Here is a 19,449-nt window from a genome sequence, read left to right on the forward strand (position 1 = left end):
TCCATATCCAAGCATAAAACCTTCATGTGCTTTTGGTGCAAATTTTGAAGTGTGATGTGGATCCTTGATCCAGCACCTGGCACCAAATACTCTGAAGTAACTGACATTAGGCTTCTTGCCAGTAAGGAGCTCATAGGATTTCTTGTTGAGAAGCTTATGAAGATAAACACGGTTGATGATATGGCATGCAGTATCAATGGCTTCAGGCCAGAACTTTCTTGGAGTCTTATATTCATCAAGCATCATCCGGGCCTTCTCAATAAGTGTTCTGTTCTTGCGTTCCACGACGCCATTCTGCTGCGGTGTGTACGGAGCTGAGAATTCATGTGTGATGCCCAAAGTATCAAGATAAGTGTCTAGACCAGTGTTCTTGAATTCAGTGCCATTGTCACTTCTGATGTGCTTGATCTTGACGCCATAGTTGTTCATGGCTCGATTGGCGAAGTGTCTGAAGACATCCTGCACATCAGTCTTGTAGAGGATTATATGTACCCAAGTATATCTTGAATAATCATCAACAATGACAAAGCCATAGAGACAAGCAGTAGTAGTAAGAGTTGAGTAATGAGTGGGACCAAAAAGATCCATGTGGAGCAGTTCGAAGGGTTGAGTCGTTGTCATGATTGTCTTCGAGGGATGCTTGGCCCTCGTCATTTTTCCTGCTTCACATGCACCACATAAGTGATACTTCTTGAACTTGACGCCCTCGATGCCTATGACATGCTTCTTCCTTGCAAGGGTGTGGAGGTTCCTCATGCCAGCATGCCCTAGCCTCCGATGCCAGAGCTAGCATTCAGAAGCTTTTGCTAGAAGACATACGGCAAGTTGTGGTCCTGCTGAGAAATCTACCACGTACAAATCATCTTTTCGATACCCTTCAAACACTAGAGACTTGTCAGATTCCATTAGAACAAGGCAACGATATTTTCCAAACATCACAATCGTGTTTAAATCGCAAAGCATTGAGACAGACATTAAGTTGAAACCAAGGGATTCAACAAGCATGACTTTATTCATGTGTTGATCCTTTGAGATTGCAACTCTACCTAGACCCAATACCTTACTTTTACCAGTGTCAGCAAATGTGATGTGACTTTTGTCAGATGGACGTAGTGTTGAGTCCATAAGAAGGCTTCACTTGCCAGTCATGTGATTGGTACACCCACTATCAATAATCCATTATGAAGCAGCTGGTGTCGTACCCTACAGTGCAGTTAGGGGGATAGGCTTCACGAAGAGAATTGTGAAGCATAAACATTTGACGATCAAGTGGATTATGAAAGCTTAGATCAAGGTTAGGACTGATAGGGCAAGTAGCAAGCGACTCAGGAACAAAGTACATAATAAGACCATTTGGGCATTTGATCTTGCGCCCTACAAGATGTTTAAGGTCCCCAGCAATAGCGTCAGACGATTTTGGTTTTTGGCTGGAGACCTTTCCCTGCAAAAGAGAGTTAAGATTTCTTAGCCACCCACATCTTCAAGGGTGGCTTTGAAGCAATGAGTCTAAGTGCAGCATCTGAGAACTTTGGTTTTGGAGCCCTAGCAAAAAGTCTTGCAGGTGGACAATAGTACTCATAAGAATAAGCAGAATAGTTCTTGGTCTTATGAACATGGCGGTTTGATGAAACGCGCTCACATTCATAGGACTGAGTAAGGTTTCCCTGCAAAACATTTGCGTTAGTGTGACTCAGGTGAGTCCTCTGTCTGTATGAAGCCTTTGGACCGTATGAAGTCTGTGGTCTGGGGTTTGTCTTCTTCACTTGTGGTGTCATGACGACATTCACAGGAAGATTCTCCAAACACCTTTTTGGCACCCAGACCTTCTTCATAGGCGGCCCATTCCTGCAGTTTGTACCAATATACCTGGCAAACACTTCACCATTCTGATTCTTAAACAGTTTATAGTTTGCATTAAAGGATTCATCAATAACAATGGGATTAGCACAAGTGAAACCAGATATGGTGGATGGATCCGCTGAAGATTTCTTTGCAGCAACCCATGTGGTTTTGGGGTACTGCTCAGGTTTCCAGTAAGAGCCATCAACATTCATTTTCCTTTCGAACCCAACACCCTCTTTCCTAGGGTTTCGGTTCAGGATCTGCCTTTTGAGGATATCACATAGTGTCTGATGCCCTTTGAGACTTTTGTACATCCCTGTTTCAAGCAATGTCTTCAACCTAGCATTCTCATCAGCACTAGCAGTGGTATTCTCAGCAGAGGGGTTAGTTACCACATCAGCAGTTGAAGATATTGCAATAGTAGCAGCAGTAGAACATTCAGCAACAGAAGTAGCGTTATCACGCTCAAGGCATTTAAGACATGGTGGTTCAAATCCTTCCTGAGCGGGACTGATCTGTTCAGCGTGAAGTGACTCATTTTCCTTTTGAAGATCTTCATGAGCTGCTCTCAATTTCTCGAGTTCTTGCTTCCTTTGAATATAATCATAGGAAAGCTTTTCATGAGTTGTTGAGAGTGTTTCATGACAACTTTCAAGTTCCTCATACTTAACATGAAGATTTTTTATGTCTTCAATTAAGGACTGAGATCGAGTCATTTCAGCGTCCAACAGGTCATCGCTTTTGTCTAACAGTTTTTGAATATGTTCCATAGCTTTCTGTTGTTTAGTGGCAAGGCAAGCAAGTTTTGCATAGCTGGGTCCAAATTCATCACCAGATTCATCATCACTGGATTCAGATAGATAGCATTCAATTACCTTAGCATCTTTTGTCATAAGGCATGATGCAGAAGATGATGATTCTGGTTCGAATGTCATCGCTTTGAGAGATTCCTTAAAGTCCTCAAACCAAGGATCATGACGAGGTCGATGACCTTCATAGACCTCAGAGAGACGGTCCCAGATAAGCTTCGCATGATCGAGATGCATGATATTCCTACACTGATTTTGAGACAGACAAGAGTAGATGACGTCCTTCGCCGTGAGGTTGAGAAGAGTGTACTTGCGAATGTCATCAGCTTCCGCCATCTTGCACAGTTCGGTCAGACCAATCTCAGTGACGGTCCACAGCTCGCTGTTCATCGCCATGAGGCGCTTCTTCATCATGGCCTTCCACTTGGGATACTCGTGACCGTCAAAGATGGGGCATGACACAGTCTTCATTCCTGTGGTCGACATAACTAAAACTCCAGGCGGTTAAACCAAAATCACACAGAACAAGCGAGTACCTTGCTCTGATGCCAATTGAAAGTGCGTTATATAGACTAGAGGGGGGGTGAATAGGCGATTTTTATGAAAGTCTTCAAAACATGGGAGTTTTGAAGACAAACGATAGAAATGAACCTATAACTATGCAGCAGAAGGTAGACTACCCTAGACAAGCCACAGTCAAGTATTCAATGAAGTAAAAGCACAAAGACTAACAACAGCTAGGCAATACGGATCAGGATGGAAGATACTATGAAATCAATCTGAACAAACAGTCACACAGTGAAGACAAATGGACAATGCAAATAGGCACTGACTTCATAAAGGCCAACTGTAAATAAAAAGATGGGAAGGATAGAACCAGTGAGCTTGGTGAAGACAAAGGTTTGGTAGACCAGTTCCAACTACAGTGACAGTTGTACGTCTGGTTAGGGCGGATAGGTATTTAAACCTGAGGACACATAGTCCCGGACACCCAGTCCTGAACACGCAGCTCAGGACACTTAGTCCTCACCGTATTCCCTTTGAGCTAAGGTCACACAGACTCTTGGATGCTCAAAACGCGACGGCTAACCGGCTGGAGGATTCACAGTCCTCAAGTGTAATAAGTCTTCAGATCACACAGACAGGAAGACTTAAGTGATGCCTAACACTCTTTGGCTCTGGGTGTTTAGGGCTTTGTCCTCGCAAGGAATTCTCTCTCAAAGGCTTTGAGGTGGGTTGCTCTCAAACGACAAAAGACGTACTCTAACTTTGAGCAGCCACCCATTTATGGTTGTAGGGGGTGGGCTATTTATAGCCACTAGGCAACCCGACCTAATTTGTCCGAAATGACCCTGGGTCACTAAGGAACTGACACGTGTTCCAATGGTCAGATTTCAAACACACACGACAACTTTACTTGGGCTACAAGCAAAGCTGACTTATCCAACTCTGGACAAGATTTGCTCTCATAGTCTTCACTCGAAGACATAGGATTTTGGTTAAGCATCACTTCAGTCATTCTGACTGGTTCTCTTGGACCCCACTTATCAGTACGGTGGTTCCTATGACTCAACAAAGAAGAAAAAGAACGACAAAAGAACTAAGTCTTCGCGCTCCATAATCTTCATGCAATGTATTCTCTTGTCATAGTCTTCAATGTGAATGTCTTCACATACCACATTTGACTTCAATGTCTTCTTACATTTTTAGGGGTCATCTCTGGTAGGAAAACCGAATCAATGAGGGACTTCTACCTGTGTTATCCTGCAATTCTCACAAACACATTAGTCCCTCAACTAGGTTTGTCGTCAATACCCCAAAACCAACTAGGGGTGGCACTAGATGCACTTACACCCTTTCCTGCAGCGGAGAGATGCGGTAGAGGAGGAAATCTGCCACCACATGCTCGATGGTTAAACTGGCAGCCGCCAGGAGGATAATCCTATTGATTGCCGGGCGCAACCTGTCATCAGAAAGGCCCTTGGCGCTCCAATCCTTGTCGCACTCGACGCACTCCTGTCGCGCTTCACAAAACTCGGGGGCTTCCTTGTCCTAGATCCAACACCAATCCCCTCTCCATTCGTCCCATCTCTCACCCTGGTACCCCAGGAGGTAATTCTTCTTCGACCGCGGTATCCAGCTGATGATCCCAGAATGGTTAACTCTGCTCTCCACCCGTGGGATGAAGTAATGCTGGAATAGATCCACATTGGGCTTTTCACCCCGACGAAATTCTCACACAAATGCGCGAAGATGGCCATGGTAGCCATTGCGTTTGGCGTGAAATCAAGGAGGTGAAACCCATAGATGTTCATGATTGCCTCAAAGAACTCAGAAAAAGGAGGGCACAGACCACAGATGAAATAAGCAGCGAAGAACCGATAAGAGTCAGGGGGATTCACCTCGCCTGCTTCATAGACCACGGTCGCTCCGTGCCCCTTCTAAACGGTCGGCCCCCACAGATACCCGTACTTCGCCTGAAGGACGGGGCCGCTCAATTTGGACGGAACGAAGACAATGTCCTTGCTGTACTTCTTGTTCAACTCCGCCGACCTCTTGTTCCCCTTGGCAGCGGTCTCCTTCACCAAGGTCATCGACTTATTCGTGGGTTTCTTCCCCATTGCTGCTGCAGCGCAGACATGGGATGAATTCGTTGGGTGGCGACGGAAGGAGAAGCGAGATGAGGAACTGTCGTTTGGCTTGCGGAGGAAGAAGGTGGGGGAGCGGGGCGAGAGACAGATGAATCGTGCGGCTTTGATTTAACCTGCTCTTAAGAGGGGGGAAAGTGGGACAGGGGCGCGACGCTTCAGAAAGCTACTATTTTACCATCACTGCAACCGCCCCACGACCCCACGACGCGCAGTAATTGCGCAAAGTGAACGCTGGGTTGACTAGTCATTGTGGCAAACCGTCATGCACAACCCTCACCTGCCATGTGTCCGCGCACTATTTGGGGCCTAACACAACGTGCCACGCGACACGTATGGCTCAGGCCCGGGGGCTTATGTCGGGGAAAATATACACGGGCACACATTTTCCCCTGACTCGTGCACGGACAAGCCAAGGACAAGCCAGAGTGCTAGAGGATCAAGACATTTGAAGAAAAAACGTACATCACAGAGGAACCAAGATCGAACTAGAGGAGCAAGATAGCAGCAAGAGAAGGGCCTCCCTTGCCGGCCAGGCGAGCCCGGCAAGGGGCGAGGCCACCACCAGAAGCAAACAACCAAGACTCCCCGGCAGAGCCTGCCAGGGCTCACGGAGGCTGAACCACCCCACCAACCACTTGAGGACGACTCACGTCGTCAATCAGTGCGGTGTCAAGCCGCAAGATGATTAAGTGGCAGTCATTCGCCACATGGCAGCCATTTCCTACAGAATAAACCCATAGATGACATCCGTCGCGCGATGTGTCAAGGGAACAGGCGCGGAGCTTGAAGGAAATATGCCCTAGAGGCAATAATAAATTTGTTATTTTTCCTTCCTTATATCATGATAAATGTTTATTATTCATGCTAGAATTGTATTAACCAGAAACTTAGTATATGTGTGAATACATAGACAAACAGAGTGTCCCTAGTATGCCTCTACTTGACTAGCTCATTAATCAAAGATGGTTAAGTTTCCTAGCCATAGACATGTGTTGTCATTTGATCAACGAGATCACATCATTAGAGAATGATGTGATGGACACGACCCATTCGTTAGCTTAGCACTATGATCGTTTAGTTTATTGCTATTGCTCTCTTCATGACTTATACATGTTCCTCTAACTATGAGATTATGCAACTCTCGAATACCGTAGGAACACCTTGTGTGCTATCAAACGTCACAACATAACTGGTTGATTATAAAGATGCTCTACAGGTGTCTCCGAAGGTGTTTGTTGGGTTGGCATAGATCGAGATTAGGATTTGTCACTCAGTGTATCAAAGAGGTATCTCTGGGCCCTCTTGATAATGCACATCACTAATCCTTGCAAGCAATGTGACTAATGAGTTAGTTGCAAGATGATGCATTACAGAACGAGTAAAGAGACTTGCCAGTAATGAGATTGAACTAGGTATGAGGATACCGACGATCGAATCTCGGGCAAGTAACATACAGATGACAAAGGGAACAACGTATGCTGTTATGCGGTTTGACCGATAATGATCTTCATAGAATATGTAGGAGCCAATATGAGAATCCACATTCCGCTATTGGTTATTGACCGGAGATATGTCTCGGTCATGTCTACATAGTTCTCGAACCCGTAGGGTCCGCACGCTTAACGTTCGATGATGATTTGTATTATGAGTTATGTGATTTGATGACCGAAGTTTGTTCGGAGTCCCGGATGAGATCACGTACATGACGAGGAGTCTCAAAATGGTCGAGAGGTAAAGGTCGATATATTGGAAGGCTATATTCGGACATCAGAAAGGTTCCGAGTGATTCGGGTATTTTTTGGAGTACCGAAGAGTTACGGGAATTCGCCACAGGAAGTATTGGGCCTTAATGGGCCATACAGAAAGGAGAGAAGGGCCTCAAGGGGTCGTCGCGTCCCCCCCATGGACTGGTCCGAATTGGACTAGGAGAGGGCGGCGCCCCCCTCCTTCCTTCTCCCCGCTTCCTCCTTCCCTTCCTTCTCCTAGTTGGAATAGGAAAGGGGGGCCGAATCCTACTTGGACCGGGAGTCCAAGTAGGACTCCCCCTTTTTGGCGCGCCAACTCTAGGGCCGGCCTCCTCTTCCTCCCTCCTTTATATATGTGGGAGGGGGCACCCCAAAGGCACACCAAGCCTTCTCTTAGCCATGTGTGCACGTGGTGCCCCCCTCCACAGTTACACACCTCGGTCATATCGTCATAGTGCTTAGGCGAAGCCCTGCGCCGGTAACTTCATCATCATCGTCACCACGCCGTCGTGCTGACAAAACTCTCCCTCGGCCTCAGCTGGATCAAGAGTTCGAGGGACGTCACCGAGCTGTACGTGTGCAGATCACGAAGGTGTCATGCGTTTGGTACTTGATCAGTTGGATCGCGAAGACGTTCGACTACATCAACCGCGTTACTAAACGGTTCCGCTTTCGGTCTACAAGGGTACGTGGACACACTCTCCCCGCTCGTTGCTATGCTTCTCCTAGATAGATCTTGCGTGATCGTAGACAAATTTTTTGAAATACAATGTTCCCCAACAGTGGCATCCGAGCCAGGTCTATGTATAGATGTTATATGCACGTGTAGAACACAAAGAGTTGTGGGCGATAATAGTCATACTGCTTACCAGCAACGTCTTACTTTGATTCGGCGGTATTGTTGGATGAAGCATCTCGTACCGACATTACATGACCATGTTCATGAGACTGGTTCTACCGATGTGCTTCGCACACAGGTGGCTAGCGGGTGTCAGTTTCTCCAACTTTAGTTAAATCGAGTTTGACTACGCCCGGTCCTTGTTGAAGGTTAAAACAACACACTTGACAAAAAATCATTGTGGTTTTGATGTGTAGGTAAGAACGGTTCTTGATAGAAGCCCGTAGCAGCCACGTAAAACTTGCAACAACAAGTAGAGGACGTCTAACTTGTTTTTGCAAGGCTTGTTGTGATGTGATATGGTCAAGACGTGATGAGATATAAATTTTTATATGAGATGATCATGTTTTGTAAATTTATCGGCAATTTGCAGGAGCCTTATGGTTGTCTCTTTATTGCATAAGATGCAAGCGCCATGTAATTGTTTCCCTTTATCGCTATGCGATAGCAATAGTTGCAAAAGGCAATAGTTGGTGAGACGATGCTACCTCTTGAGCACTGCATTGGTTTTCCCTTGAAGAGGAAAGGGTGATGCAGCAAAGTAGCGTAAGTATTTCCCTTGGTTTTTTAGAACCAAGGTATCAATCCAGTAGGAGGCTACGCGCGAGTCCCTCGCACCTACACAAAACAAATAAATCCTCACAACCAACGCGATAAGGGGTTGTCAATCCCTACACGGTCACTTACGAGAGTGAGATCTGATAGATATGATAGGATAATATTTTTGGTATTTTTATGATAAAGATGCAAAGTAAAATAAAAGCAAAGTAAAAGGCAAAGGAAATAACTAAGTGTTGGAAGATTAATATGATGAAGATAGACCCGGGGGCCATAGGTTTCACTAGTGGCTTATCTCAAGAGCATAAGTATTTTACGGTGGGTGAACAAATTACTGTTGAGCAATTGACAGAATTGAGCATAGTTATGAGAATATCTAGGTACGATCATGTATATAGGCATCACGTCCGAGACAAGTAGACCGACTCCTTCCTGCATCTACTGCTAATACTCCACACATCGATCGCTATCCAGCATGCATCTAGAGTATTAAGTTCATAAGAATAGAGTAATGCCTTAAGCAAGATGACATGATGTAGAGGGATAAATTCATGCAATATGATAAAAAACCCATCTTGTTATCCTCGATGGCAACAATACAATACGTGCCTTGCCGCCCCTACTGTCACTAGGAAAGGACACCGCAAGATTGAACCCAAAGCTAAGCACTTCTCCCGTTGCAAGAAAAATCAATCTGTTAGGCCAAACCAAACTGATAATTCAAAGAGACTTGCAAAGATAACCAATCATAGATAAAAGAATTCAGAGAAGATTCAAATATTGTTCATAGATAAACTTGATCATAAACCCACAATTCATCGGTCTCAACAAACACACCGCAAAAGAAGATTACATCGAATAGATCTCCACGAGAGAGGGGGAGAACATTGTATTGAGATCCAAAAAGAGAGAAGAAGCCATCTAGCTACTAACTATGGACCCGAAGGTCTGAGGTAAACTACTCACACTTCATCGGAGAGGCTATGGTGTTGATGTAGAAGCCCTCTGTGATGGATGCCCCCTCCGGCGGAGCTCTGGAACAGGCCCCAAGATGGGATCATAAGGTTGCGGCGGTGGAATTAGGTTTTTGGCTCCGTATCTGATCGTTTGGGGGTACGTAGGTATATATAGGAGGAAGGAGTGCGTCTGTGGAGCAACATGGGGCCCACGAGGGTGGAGGGCGCGCCTGGGGGGGGGGGGTAGGCACGCCCCCCTACCTCGTGGCTTCCTGGAAGCTTCTCTTATGTAGGGTCCAAGTCTCCTCGATTATGTTCATTCCAAAAATCATGCTCCCGAAGGTTTCATTCCGTTTGGACTCCGTTTGATATTCTTTTTCTGCGAAACACTGAAATAGGCAAAAAAACAACAATTCTAGGCTGGGCCTCCGGTTAATAGGTTAGTCCCAAAAATAATATAAAAGTGAATAATAAAGCCCAATAATGTCCAAAACAGAAGATAATATAGCATGGAGCAATCCAAAATTATAGATACGTTGGAGACGTATCAAGCATCCCCAAGCTTAATTCCTGCTCGTCCTCGAGTAGGTAAATGATAAAAACAGAATTTTTGATGCAGAGTGCTACTAGGCATAATTTCAATGTAATTCTTCTTAATTCTGGTATGAATATTCAGATCCGAAAGATTCAATATAAAAGTTCATACTAACATAGAAATAATAATACTTCAAGCATACTAACTAAGCAATTATGTCCTCTCAAAATAACATGGCCAAAGAAAGTTCATCCCTACAAAATCATATAGTTTAGTCATGCTCCATCTCCGTCACACAAGAATGCTCTCATCATGCACAACCCCGATGACAAGCCAAGCAATTGTTTCATACTTTAGTAATCTCAAACTTTATAAACCTTCACGCAATACATGAGCGCGAGCCATGGATATAGCACTACTGGTGGAATTGAATATGATGATGGGGGTTATGTGGAGAAGACAAAAAAAGAGAAAGTCTCACATCAATGAGGCTAATCTATGAGCTATGGAGATGCCCATCGATTGATGTTAATGCAAGGAGTAGGGATTGCCATGCAACGGATGCTCTAGAGCTATAAATATATGAAAGCTCAACAAAAGAAACTAAGTGGGTGTGCATCCAACTTGCTTGCTCATGAAGACCTAGGGCACTTGAGGAGGCCCATTGTTGGAATATACAAGCCAAGATTCCCACTAGTATATGAAAGTGACAAAACAAGAGACTCTCTATCATGAAGATTATGATGCTACTTTGAAGCACAAGTGTGGTAAAGGATAGTAACATTGTCCCTTCTCTATTTTTCTCTCTTTCTTTGGGCCTTCTCTTTTTTTTGGCCTTTCTCTTTTTTTTTATTCCTCACTTGGGACAATGCTCTAGAAAATGATGATCATCACACTTGTATTTATTTACAACTCAATGATTACAACTCGATGCTAGAACAAAGTATGACTCTATATGAATGCCTCTGGCGGTGTACCGAGATATGCAATGAACCAAGAGTGACATGTATGGAAGAATTATGAATGGTGGCTTTGCCACAAATACTATGTTAACTACATGATCATGCTAAGCAATATGACAATGATGAACGTGTCATGATAAACGGAATGGTGGAAAGTTGCATGGCAATATATCTCGGAATGGCTATGGAAATGCCATAATAGGTAGGTATGGTGGCTGTTTGAGGAAGATATAAGGAGGTTTATGTGTGAAAGAGCGTATCATATCACGGGGTTTGGATGCACCGGCGAAGTTTGCACCAACTCTCAATGTGAGAAAGGGAAATGCACGGTACCGAAGAGGCTAGCAATGATGGAAAGGTGAGAGTGTGTATAATCCATGGACTCAACATTAGTCATAAAGAACTCACATACTTATTGCAAAAATCTACAAGTCATCAAAAACCAAGCACTACGCGCATGCTCCTAGGGGGATAGATTGGTAGGAAAAGACCATCGCTCGTCCCCGACCGCCACTCATAAGGAGGACAATCAAAGAACACCTCATGTTTCAAATTTGTTACATAACGTTTACCATATGTGCATGCTACGGGACTTGCAACCTTCAACACAAGTATTTCTCAAATTCACAACTACTCAACTAGCACAACTTTAATATCACTACCTCCATATCTCAAAACAATCATCAAGTATCAAACTTCTCTTAGTATTCAACACACTCATAAGAAAGTTTTTACTAATCTTGAATACCTAGTATATTAGGATTATTTAAGAAAATTACCATGCTATTTAAGACTCTCAAAATAATCTAAGTGAAGCATGAGAGATCAATAGTTTATATAAAACAAATCCACCACCATGCTCTAAAAGATATAAGTGAAGTACTAGAGCAAAACTATATAACTCAAAAGATATAAGTGAAGCACATAGAGTATTCTAATAATTTCCAAATCATGTGTGTCTCTCTCAAAAGGTGTGAACAGTAAGGATGATTGTGGTAAACTAAAAAGCAAAGACTCAAATCATACAAGACACTCCAAGCAACACACATATCATGTGGTGAATAAATATATAACTCCAAGTAAAGTTGCCGATGGAAGTAGACGAAAGAGGGGATGCCTTCCAGGGCATCCCCAAGCTTTGGCTTTTAGGTTTCCTTAGATTGTATTGGGGGTGCCATGGGCATCCCCAATCTTAGGCTCTTTCCACTCCTTGTTCCATAATCCATCAAATCTTTCACCCAAAACTTGAAAACTTCACAACACAAAACTTAGCAAAAAATCTCGTGAGCTCCGTTAGCGAAAGAAAACAAAAGACCACTTCAAGGTACTATAATGAAATCATTCTTTATTTATATTGGTGCTAAACCTACTGTGTTACAACTTCTCTATGGTTTATAAACTATTTTACTACCATAGATTCATCAAAATAAGCAAACAACACACGAAAAACAGAATCTGTCAAAAACAGAACAGTCTGTAGTAATCTGTAACTAACACAAACTTCTGGAACTCCAAAACATTAGCCCAAATAGGAAGACCTAGACAATTTGTTTATTGATCAGCAGCAATTGGAATCAGTATTTTATCATGTTCTGGTGATTTTTAAAAATTATTTTCATGAACAGAAAGTTTCTGGAAATTTCTGCAAGATCAAATAACTATCATCCAAGAAGATCCTATAGGTTTAACTTGGCACAAACACTAATTAAAACATAAAACGCATCTAACCAGAGGCTAGAACAAATATTTATTCCTAAACAGAAGCAAAAAGCAAAAAATTAAAATAAAATTGGGTTGCCTCCCAACAAGCGCTATCATTTAACGCCCCTAGCTAGGCATAAAAGCAAGAATAGATCTAGGTATTGCCATCTTTGGTAGGCAATCCATAAGTGGCTCTCATAATAGACTCATATTGTAATTTTATTTTCTTCCTAGGGAAGTGTTCCATGCCTTTCTTTAATGTAAATTAGAATCGAATATTCCCTTCCTTCATATCAATAATTGCACCGATCGTTCTAAGGAAAGGTCTACCAAGAATAATAGGACATGAAGGATTGCAATCTATATCAAGAACAATAAAATATACGGGCACATAGTTCCTATTTGAAACAATAAGAACATCATTAATTCTTCCCATAGGTTTCTTAATAGTGGAATCCGCATGGTGCAAGTTTAAAGAGCAATCATCAAAATCACGGAAACCTAGCAAATCGCACAAAGTTTTGGGAATAGTGGAAACACTAGCACCCAAATCACATAAAGCATAGAACTCATGATCTTCAATCTTAATTTTAATAGCAGGTTCCCACTCATCATAAAGTTTTCTAGGGATATAAACTTCCAACTCAAGTTTTTCTTCATAAGATTGCATCAAAGCATCAACGATATGTTTGGTAAACGCTTTATTTTGACTATAAGCATGAGGAGAATTTAGCACGGATTGCAACAAGGAAATACAATCTATCAAAGGGAAATTTTCATAATTAAGTTCCTTTAAATCCAAAATAGTGGGTTTATTAATATCTAGGGTTTTGATTTCTTCAATCCCACTTTTATCAATTTTAGCATCAAGATCTAAAAACTCCGAATTTTTGGAACGCCTTCTAGGTAAAGGTGGATCATATTCAGTCCCATCATTATCAAGATTCATAGTGCAAAACAAAGATTTAATAGGGGACACATCAATAACTTTTAGATCTTCATCTTTATTTTCATAGAAATTTGAAGAACACGCCTTCATAAAGCAATCTTTCTTAGCAAGCATCCTAGCGGTTCTTTCTTTGCACTCATGAATGGAAATTCTCATGGCTTTGAGAGACTCATTGATATCATGCTTAGGAGGAATAGATTTAAGCTTTAAAGAATCAACCTCAAGAGAAATTCTATCAACGTTCCTAGCCAATTCAATTAATCAACTTTAATTAATTTCTCTTCAAGCAAAGCATTGAAATTCTTTTGCAAATTCATAAACTCTTTAACACTAGTCTCAAATTCAGAGGGCATCTTATTAAAATTTCCATAAGAATTGTTGTAGGAATTACCATAATTATTAGAGGAATTACTAGGATAAGGCCTAGGATTAAAGTTTCCTCTATACCCGTTGTTACCAAAATTATTCCTACCAACAAAATTCACATCCATAGATTCATTATTATTATCAATCAAAGTAGACAAAGGCATATCACTAGGATCAGAAGAAACACTCTTAGTAGCAAATAATTTCATAAGTTCATCCATCTTTCCATTCAAAACATTAATTTCTTCTATCGCATGTTTTTATTAGTAGATCTCTCAGTGTGCCATTGAGAATAATTAACCATAATATTATCTAGGAGTTTAGTAGCTTCTCCTAAAGTGATTTCCATAAAAGTGCCTCCCGTGGCCGAATCTAAAAGATTTCTAGAAGCAAAATTCAATCCGGCATAAAATTTTTGTATAATCATCCACAAATTCAAACCATGAGTAGGGCAATTACGTATCATTAATTTCATCCTCTCCCAAGCTTGTGCAACATGTTCATGATCAAGTTGCTTAAAATTCATGATATCGTTTCTAAGAGAGATAATCTTAGCGGGAGGAAAATACCTAGAGATAAAAGCATCTTTGCACTTATTCCAAGAATCAATACTATTTTTAGGCAAAGACGAAAACCAAGCTTTAGCACGATCTCTAAGAGAAAAAGGAAATAGCTTCAATTTAACAATATCATTATCAACATCTTTCTTCTTTTGCATATCACACAAATCAACGAAGCTATTTAGATGAGTAGCGACATCTTCACTAGGAAGACCGGCGAATTGATCTTTCATGACAAGATTCAACAAAGCAGCATTGATTTCACAAGATTCAGTATCGGTAAGAGGAGCAATCGGAGTGCTAAGGAAATCATTATTGTTGGTATTGGTAAAGTCACATAATTTGGTATTATCTTGAGCCATCATGACAAACAAGCAATCCAACACATGAGCAAACAAAAAGCAAGCGAAAAAGAGGCGAACGAAAAAGAGAGGGCGAATAAAACGGCAAGGGTGAAGTGGGGGAGAGGAAAACGAGAGGCAAATTGCAAATAATGTAATGCGGGAGATAAGGGTTTGTGATGGGTACTTGGTATGTGGACTTTTGCGTAGACCTCCCCGGCAACGGCGCCAGAAATCCTTCTTGCAACCTCTTGAGCACTGCGTTGGTTTTCCCTTGAAGAGGAAAGGGTGATGCAGAAAAGTAGCATAAGTATTTCCCTCAGTTTTTGAGAACCAAGGTATCAATCCAGTAGGAGGCTACGCGCGAGTCCCTCGCACCTACACAAAACAAATAAATCCTCGCAACCAACGCGATAAGGGGTTGTCAATCCCTACACGGTCACTTACGAGAGTGAGATCTGATAGATATGATAGGATAATATTTTTGGTATTTTTATGATAAAGATGCAAAGTAAAATAAAAGCAAAGTAAAAGACAAAGGAAATAACTAAGTGTTGGAAGATTAATATGATGAAGATTGACCCGGGGGCCATAGGTTTCACTAGTGGCTTCTCTCAAGAGCATAAGTATTTTACGGTGGGTGAACAAATTACTGTTGAGCAATTGACAGAATTGAGCATAGTTATGAGAATATCTAGGTATGATTATGTATATAGGCATCACGTCCGAGACAAGTAGACCGACTCCTGCCTGCATCTACTACTATTACTCCACACATCGACCGCTATCCAGCATGCATCTAGAGTATTAAGTTCATAAGAACAGAGTAACGCCTTAAGCAAGATGACATGATGTAGAGGGATAAATTCATGCAATATGATAAAAAACCCATCCTGTTATCCTCGATGGAAACAATACAATACGTACCTTGCTACCCCTACTGTCACTGGGAAAGGACACCACAAGATTGAACCCAAAGCTAAGCACTTCTCCCATTGCAACAAAAATCAATCTAGTAGGCCAAACCAAACTGATAATTCGAAGAGATTTGCAAAGATAACCAATCATACATAAAAGAATTCAGAGAAGATTCAAATATTGTTCATAGATAAACTTGATCATAAACCCGCAATTCATCGTTCTCAACAAACACACCGCGAAAGAAGATTACATCGAATAGATCTCCACGAGAGAGGGGGAGAACATTGTATTGAGATCCAAAGAGAGAGAAGAAGCCATCTAGCTACTAACTATGGACCGGAAGGTCTGAGGTAAACTACTCACACTTCATCGGAGAGGCTATGGTGTTGATGTAGAAGCCCTCCGTGATGGATGCCCCCTCCGGCGGAGCTCTAGAACAGGCCCCAAGATGGGATCTCGTGGGTACAGAAGGTTGCGGCGGTGAAATTAGGTTTTTGGCTCCGTATCTGTTTGTTTGAGGGTATATAGGTATATATAGGAGGAAGGAGTACGTCGGTGGAGCAACATGGGGCCCATGAGGGTGGAGGGCGTGCCCGGGGGGTAGGCGCGCCCCCTACCTCGTGGCTTCCTAGAAGCTTCTCTTACGTAGGGTCCAAGTCTCCTGGATCATGTTCGTTCCAAAAAGCACGTTCCCGAAGGTTTCATTCCGTTTGATATTCTTTTTCTACGAAACTCTGGGCTGGGCCTCCGGTTAATAGGTTAGTCCCAAAAATAATATAAAAGTGAATAATAAAGCCCAATAATGTCCAAAATAGAAGATAATATAGCATGGAGCAATCAACAATTATAGATACGTTGGATACGTATCAGACGACCATGTGACGACACATTGATAGAGATCAAGATAATGGAGATCATGGTGTCATGCCGGTGACAATGGAGATCATGACGGTACTTTGGAGATGGAGATCAAAGGTATAAGATGATGATGGCCATATGTCACATATTTTGATTGCATGTGATGTTTATCTTTTATGCATCTTATTTTCCTCAGTACGATGGTAGCTTTATAAGATGATCCCTTACTAAAATTTCAAGGTATAAGTGTTCTCCCTGAGTATGCACTGTTGCGATAGTTATTCGTGCTGAGACACCACGTGACGATTGGGTGTGATTAGCTCTATGTTCACATACAATGGGTGCAAGCCAGTTTTGCACACGCTGAATACTCGGGTTAAACTTGACGAGCCTAGCATATGCATATATGGCCTCGGAACACTGAGATCGAAAGATCGAATGTGAGTCATATAGTAGACATGATCAACATAGTGATTTTCACCATTGAAAACTACTCCATCTCATGTGATGATCGGACATGGTTTAGTTGATTTGGATCACGTGATCATTTAGATGACTAGAGGATGTCTATCTAAGTGGGAGTTCTTAAGTAATATGATTAATTGAACTTTAATTTATCATTAACTTAGTCCTGATAGTACTTGCATAACTATGTTTGTAGATCAATAACTCGCGATGTAGCTCCCCGTTTATTTTTGATATGTTCCTAGAGAAAACTAAGCTGAAAAATGATAGTAGAAATGATGCGGACTAGGTCCGTGATCTGAGGATCATCCTCATTGCTGCACAGAAGAATTATGTCCTTGATGCACCGCTAGGTGACAAAACTATTGCAGGAGCAGATGCAGACATTATGAACGTTTGACAAGCTCGGTATGATGTCTACTTGATAGTTTAGTGCACCATGCTTTACGGCTTAGAACCGAGACTTCAAATGTTTTGAACAACATGGAGCATATGAGATGTTCCAAGAGTTTAAACTGGTATTTTAGACTCATGCCCGTGTTAAGAGGTATGAGACCTCTAACAAAGTACTTTGCCTACGAGATGGAGGAGAATAGCTGAGCTAGTGAGCGTGTGCTCAGAATGTCTGAGTACTACAATCACTTGAATCAAGTGGGAGTTAATCTTCCAAATAAGATAGTGATTGGCATAGTTCTCTAGTCACTATCACCAAGTTAATAGAACTTCGTGATGAACTATAATATGCAAGGGATAACGGAAACAATTCCCAAGCTCTTCGCGATGCTGAAATCGGCGAAGGTAGAAATCAAGAAAAAGCATCAAGTGTTGATGGTTGACAAAACCACTATTTTCAAGTAAAAGGGCAAGGGAAAGAAAGGGAACTTCAAGAAGAATGGCAAGCAAGTTGCCACTCCCATGAAGAAACCCAAAGTTGGACCCAAGCCTGAAACTGAGTGCTTCTACTGCAAAGGAAATGGTCACTGGAAGCGGAACTGCCCCTAGATACTTGGTGGATAAGAAGGATGGCAAAGTGAACAAAGGTATATTTGATATACATGCTATTGATGCGTACTTTACTAGTGTTTATAGCAACCCCTCGGTATTTGATACTAGTTCAGTTGCTAAGAGTAGTAACTCGAAACGGGAGTTGCAAAATAAACAGAGACTAGTTAAGGGCGAGGTGATGATATGTGTTGGAAGTGATTCCAAGGTTGATAAGATCACCATCGCAGACTCCCTTTACCTTCGGTATTAGTGTTGAACCTAAAATAAATCTTATTTGGTGTTTGCGTTGAGCATGAATATGATTGGATCATGTTTATTGCAATACAGTTATTCATTTAAGTCAAAGAATAATTGCTGTTCTATTTACATGAATAAAACCTTATATGGTCATACACTTAAATATAAATGGTTTATTGAATGTCGATCGTAGTGATACACATAATATTGATGCCAAAATATGCAAAGTTGATAATGATAGTGCAACATACTTGTGGCACTGCCGTTTAGGTCATTGATACGTCTCCAACGTATCTATAATTTTAGATTGTTCCATGCTATTAGATATTCAATTTTGGATGTTTAATGAGCTTTATTATACACTTTTTTATTATTATTGGGACTAACCTATTAACCGGAGGCCCAACCCAAATTGTTGTTTTTTGCCTATTTCAGTGTTTTGCAGAAAAAGAATATCAAACGGACTCCAAACGGAATGAAATCTTCGGGAACATGATTTTTGGAACAAACATGATCAAAAGTACTTGGACTGGACGTCAAGAAATCACCAAGGAGGCCACGAGGTAGGGGGCGCGCCTACCCCACCCAGGGCGCGCCCTCCACCCTCGTGGGCCCCTCGTGGCTCCGCCGACCTACTTCTTCTTCCTATATATACCTACGTACCCCCAAACCATCATAAGCGCCCACAAAAACCTAATTCCACCGCCGCAACCTTCTGTACCCGTGAGATCACATCTTGGGGCCTTTTCCGGCGTCTTGCCGGAGGGGGCATTGATCATGGAGGGCTTCTACAACAACACCATAGCCTCTCCGATGATGTGTGAGTAGTTTACCTCAGACCTTCGGGTCCATAGTTATTAGCTAGATGACTTCTTCTCTCTCTTTGGATCTCAATACAAAGTTCTCCTCGATTCTCTTGGAGGTCTATTCGATGTAATCTTCTTTTGCGGTCAGTTTGTCGAGATCCGATGAATTGTGGGTTTATGATCAAGATTATCTATGAACAATATTTGAATCTTCTCTGAATTCTTTTATGTATGATAGGTTATCTTTGCAAGTCTCTGTCGGATTTCGGGTTCCGGCAGACCCT

Source organism: Triticum dicoccoides, chromosome 1A, assembly GCF_002162155.2.
Source record: "Triticum dicoccoides isolate Atlit2015 ecotype Zavitan chromosome 1A, WEW_v2.0, whole genome shotgun sequence".
NCBI classification, from domain to species: domain Eukaryota; kingdom Viridiplantae; phylum Streptophyta; class Magnoliopsida; order Poales; family Poaceae; genus Triticum; species Triticum dicoccoides.